This window comes from Bos mutus, chromosome 22 (assembly GCF_027580195.1).
Source record: "Bos mutus isolate GX-2022 chromosome 22, NWIPB_WYAK_1.1, whole genome shotgun sequence".
NCBI lineage: Eukaryota > Metazoa > Chordata > Mammalia > Artiodactyla > Bovidae > Bos > Bos mutus.
Window position 1 is genome coordinate 51,806,945 of NC_091638.1, and position 6,181 is coordinate 51,813,125.

Genomic DNA, 6,181 nt, shown 5'->3' on the forward strand with positions numbered 1-6,181 from the left:
GTTCAGTTCAGTTGCTCAGTCGTGTCCGACTCTTTGCGACCCCATGAATCGCAGCACGCCAGGCCTCCCTGTCTATCACCAACTCCCAGAGTTCACTCAAACTCACATCCATCAAGTCGGTGATGCCATCCAGCCATCTCATCCTCTGTCGTCCCCTTCTCCTCCTGCCCCCAATCCCTCCCAGTATCAGAGTCTTTTCCAATGAGTCAGCTCTTCAAATGAGGTGGCCAAAGTACTGGGGAGTTTCAGCTTCAGCATCATTCCTTCCAAAGAAATCCCAGGGCTGATCTCCTTCAGAATGGACTGGTTGGATCTCCTTGCAGTCCAAGGGACTCTCAAGAGTCTTCTCCAACACCACAGTTCAAAAGCATCAATTCTTCGGCACTCAGCCTTCTTCACAGTCCAACTCTCACATCCATACATGACCACAGGAAAAACCATAGCCTTGACTAGATGAACCTTTGTTGGCAAAGTACTGTCTCTGCTTTTGAATATGCTATCTAGGTTGGTCATAACTTTCCTTCCAAGGAGTAAGCGTCTTTTAATTAGGGTTAGTGCTAGTGTGTGAGATGAGTGCAATTGTGCAGTAGTTTGAATATTCTTTGGCATTGCCTTTCTTTGGGATTGGAATGAAAACTGACCTGTGGCCAGTCCTGTGGCCTGTGGCCACTGCTGAGTTTTCCAAATTTGCTGGCATATTGAGTGCAGTACTTTCACAGCATCATCTTCCAGGATTTGAAATAGCTCAACTGGAATTCCATCACCTCCATTAGCTTTGTTCATAGTGATGCTTTCTAAGGCCCACTTGACTTCACGTTCCAGGATGTCTGGCTCTAGGTGAGTGATCACACCATCGTGATTATCTTGGTCATGAAGATTTTTTTGTACAGTTCTTCTGTGTATTCTTGCTACCTCTTCTTAATATCTTCTACTTCTGTTAGGTCCATACCATTTCTGTCCTTTATCGAGCCCATCTTTGCATGAAATGTTCCCTTGGTATCTCTAATTTTCTTTTTTTTTTTTCCAAAAAGGTAACCTTTATTTGCACTTTCTCTCTGAATGGAATTCATTTAACAAATATTTACTGGGCATGTGCCCTCCCTCTTCTGGACACAAACTGCATCCTCAAATACAAACCCCCTGGCTGTTAGAGCCAGGGGCTGAGGTCTTGGCTGGTCACTACATACTGCTCTTTACCTGTGTTAAGTGAGGAGAGCAGACTGCTGCTGCTGCTAAGTCACTTCAGTCGTGTCTGACTCTGTGCGACCCCATAGACGGCAGCCCACCAGGCTCCCCCGTCCCTGGGATTGTCCAGGCAAGAACACTGGAGTGGGTTGCCATTTCCTTCTCCAATTCATGAAAGTGAAAAGTGAAAGTGAAGTCGCTCAGTCGTGTCCAACTCTCAGCGACCCCATGGACTGCAGCCCACCAGGCTCCTCCGCCAATGGGATTTTCCAGGCAAGAGTACTGGAGTGGGGTGCCACGGTATCTCTAATCTTCTTGAAGAGATCTCTAGTCTTTCCCATTCTGTTGTTTTCCTCTATTTCTTTGCACTGATCGCTGAGGAAGCCTTTCTTATCTCTTCTTCCTATTCTTTGGAACTCTGCATTCAGATACTTATATCTTTCCTTTTCTCCTTTGCTTTTCGCTAGCCCGGGAAAATCCCACATCTTCCTCAGAACAACTAAGCCTGTACCCCACGACAAGAGAAACCACCACAGTGAGAAGCCCAAGCACCACAATTAGAGAATATCCTTCACTCAAAAAGCCCACACAGAAACAAAGACCTAGTGCAGTCAAAATAAATAACTAAAAATTTTACTAATATATTCAAGGGAGACCAGAGAATCTGTATTTTTCAAACAAGCTCCTCAACTGGTAGCCATTAAAAAAAAAAAGAGGAACTTCATCTGTTGATATTGAACCAACTCCAACATAGGTGGAAGTGGAAAAAAGTGAGATTCAGGACAATGTTTATAACATGCTGTTGCCATCTGTGAAAACTGAAAAGTATATGTGGGAGAATATGTACAAGTACGTGTTTGCACAGACACAGCTTCTAGGAGACACACACAATAATCTGGCCACAGTGATGACCAACGGGGAGGAAAACAGGGTACCTGGGGACAGGGATGGGAGGGAGGTTTAGTCTAGGCCTTTTGTGTTATCATTAGAATTTATACCATGGAAATGGATTGCCAACTCAGTAAGTAAATAAATAAATGTCAAAGCTCCCCGGATAATTGTAATGTAGACCTAGGATTTGGGAATCCTTGATTCTAGGTACTCATCTCCACACAGCATCTAAGACACTGGTTATACAGTTTCTTGTGGACTGCTCATTCCATCTCGGAAAACTGTTCTGATTTTCCTTTTGAGCATTCCCGGAGTTCACCCAAACTCATGTCCAACTGAAACCTTGTAGCCTCCAGGGAGGCTCACTGCTGCCTCAGGTAACCATGCAGAATAAATCCAATCTGGCTAACCCCACAGTTGGGTGAAAGGAAAATGGACACATGTAAAACATCAAATCAGCTCCGGTAATCTTTTTCAAATAAAATGTAAACCTTTCAATGATTTCCCATTGCCCTTGAGATAAAAGTTGTAGAATGTGGTGAACCCCTGCAGAGTCTGGGCCCTCGCCATCCTCCCCTCCCACTCCTCCTCTGCCACACACAGGGAGGGGACTTCTTCCAGCTTCAGAGCCTCTGCTTAGGGTCTGACCCTGCCTTGAGGGCTTCCCTAGTAGCTCAGGTGGTAAAGCATCTGCCTGCAATGCAGAAGACTGGGTTCAATCCCTGATCAGGAAGGTCCCTGGTAGGGAAGGTCCCCTGGAGAAGGAAATGGCAACCCACTCTAGTATTCTTGCCTGGAGAATTCCATGGACAGAGGAGCCTGGTGGGCTAGAGTCCATGGGGTCATGAAGAGTCGGACACGACTGAGCAACTAACACACACACTCTGCCTTGAATACACTCTCTTCCCCTCCTAAAGGCTTATCTTCCTGGACACTTTCTCAAGGACTCCATGATGGTACCAGACCAGATCAAATTCCCTTCTTTAAACACTCTCAAAGCAGTCATACTTTTTCTCCACAGCCCGTATTCAACCTACAGGTACTGAAGGGTTCCCAGAATCAAGCACAATAGTAAAGGAAATGGGGGAGGGGTCACTACCCTTTAGAGTTTATACCCCTTTAAGGAAAGAAGGAATGCACCCTGATTAAATTATCACAGAAACAAATGTAAACACTAGGTGGATGGTTATGTGGGGAATGTGGATGGTTATGGAGGGGAGTGTGTCAGTGAGGGTATCTGAGGGTGGAGCTTTCCTGAAAAGGTGAGTATTAGTTGGGCGAAGAAGGGTATTCCAGGGAAGTCTCCAAGGAAGAATTAATCCTGTCTGTTTGGATCTGGAAAATCGGCAGGCTGTCAGTAGAGATTCAGTGAGTGAGCAAACACCGACTTGCCTCAAAGCAGAGCTGGATTAGAAATCAGACTTCTCAATTCACAGCAAGATGTTCTTCCCTTCCCCCAGTGCTGCGCCAGGACTTTGCATGCCTGAGAGAAGGGGGAAAAGGAGGTGGTTCAATTATTCTTTTCCTTTTGCTTTCATTTCACAATCCACGGACCCAAACATAATAAAATCACCCTCAACAGTTCATCAATCTTTTAAAAAGGAAAAAAAAGAAAATGAATAGTTCTTTAACATTTCTGACACTGTTTTCATTCCAATATTCGGATTTGATCCCATTCAGGAAACATCTGTCTGCTCAGCTAAGGCCTTTCCATTCCTTTAACCATGAAACAAATATTGATTGTAGAATAACAATGCATACCCATACAAAAAGTTCAAAATGTTGACCACTGTTTCTCTGAAGCTGGTAGAATTACAGACGATTTTTTGAAGTATAACTATTTGTATTTTCTAAGGCTGTAATTATTTTATAGTATTTGCATAATACAAACCTTTGAAACACAAAGCTTTTTGTTTTTTTAGTTGTAGTAGATTTACAATGCTATGTTAGTTTCAGGTGTATAGCACAGTGATTCAGCTATTATATATATGTGTGTGTGTGTATTATATATATCCTTTTTCAGGTTATTACAAAACATTGAGTATAGTTCCCTGTGCTATACAGTAGGTCCTTGTTGGTAATCTATTTTATATAGTGTGTGTATATGTTAATCCTATCGCCCTAATTTATCCCATGCCCCAAGGAAAAGCTTTTTAAAAAAATATTTGAGCTTATGGTAGGCCAAAAACAGAGGTAGTGGTCATCAGTTCAGTTTAGTTCAGTTGCTCAGTCATGTCCGACTCTTTGCGACCCCATGAACTGCAGCACGCCAGGCCTCTCTGACCATCACCAACTCCCGGAGTCCACCCAAACCCATGTCCATCGAGTCGATGATGCCATCCAGCCATCTCATCCTCTGTTGTCCCCTTTTCCTCCTGCCCTCAATCTTTCCCAGCATCAGGGTCTTTTCAAATGACTTAGCTCTTCTCATCAGGTGGCCAAGGTATTGGAGTTTCAGCCTCAACATCAGTCCTTCCAATGAATAGGACCGATCTCTTTTAGGATGGACTGGTTGGATCTCTTTGCAGTCCAAGGGACTCTCAAGAGTCTTCTCCAACAACACAGTTCAAAAGCATCAATAGTCCAACTCTCACATCCTTTACATGACTACTGGAAAAACCATAGCCTTGACTAGATGGACTTTGTTGGCAAAGTAATGTCTCTGCTTTTGAATATGCTATCTAGGTTGGTCATAGATAGCATGGTTTTCCTTCCAAGAAGTAAACGTCTTTTAATTTCATGGCTGCAGTCACCATCTGCAGTGATTTTGGAGCCCCCCAAAATAAAGTCAGCCACCGTTTCCACTGTTTCCCCATCTATTTGCCATGAAGTGATGGGACCAGATGCCATGATCTTCGTCTTCTGAATGTTGAGCTTTAAGCCAACTTTTTCACTCTCCTCTTTCACTTTCATCATAAGGCTTTTGAGTTCCTCTTCACTTTCTGCCATAAGGGTGGTGTCATCTGCATATCTGAGGTTATTGATATTTCTCCCAGCAATCTTGATTCCAGCTTGTGCTTCCTCCAGCCCAGCGTTTCTCATGATGTACTCTGCATATAAGTTGAATAAGCAGGGTGACAATATACAGCCTTGATGGTTCCATGTCCAGTTCTAACTTTTGCTTCCTGACCTGCATACAGGTTTCTCAAGAGGCAGGTCAGGTGGTCTGGTATTCCCATCTCTTTCAGAATGGTCCTAATCTTAACCAAACACCCAAAATATTTAAATACACAAGCTAAATAAACAGTATTTGCTCTGAACATGCTACCAAGACAAGTCCTTTTCAGGACTGACAGCTGTACCTCTGCCTCTCTCATAAAATCATTCATTCTAGGAATCATCACTGTTACAAGGGATATTACAACAAATCTGGTTACCTACAAAGCGGGGATAATTTCTCTCATAGAATTGTTGTAAGAATTAAACGAATGAATAAAGGCCTTCTAACAGTGGCACATAAGCACTAGATAAGTGTTTATTATTGTTGTATCTGTTGCTGTTTAGACACAAAGTGAAGTGAAGTATTAGTCACTCAGTGGTATCTGACTCTTTGCAACCCCATGGATTGTAGCCCGCCAGGCTCCTCTGCCTCCTCCTGCCAGGCAAGAATACTGGAGTGGGTTGCCATTTTCTTCTCCAGGGGATCTTCTGGACCCAGACGTAGAACCCAAGCCTCAAGCATTGGCAAGCAGATTCTTTACCACTGAACCACCAGAGGATGCTTATCCAGGCACTCCGAATGAAGCAAGAAAGGGTGCGAGAGAAGGAAATGGTTGTGAGAAAATATATCAAAGCTAAACTAGAGGTGAGCAAACAATGCCGAGGCCCACAACGCAGGCCATAGGGTTAAGTCTTGTAATCAGCAGCTCAAGGCCAGGAAAGCCGGCTGGACAGGAGCCTCAGTGCTCCAGAGTTGGACCCTGTGTTCGTGAGGCAGGGCCCACTCCTTGGGTCATCCAGTTCTCTCTCTCTCGTGATAAAACTGGAGCCTGGAGGCCCGGAGCGGAAGAGGGGACCGAACAGCTTTTTCTACGCTAACCCTAACTCCACATTTCCTCAGCGTGTGGAACACAGAATAGAGGCCGATAGGGCTTTGGCCTAACGC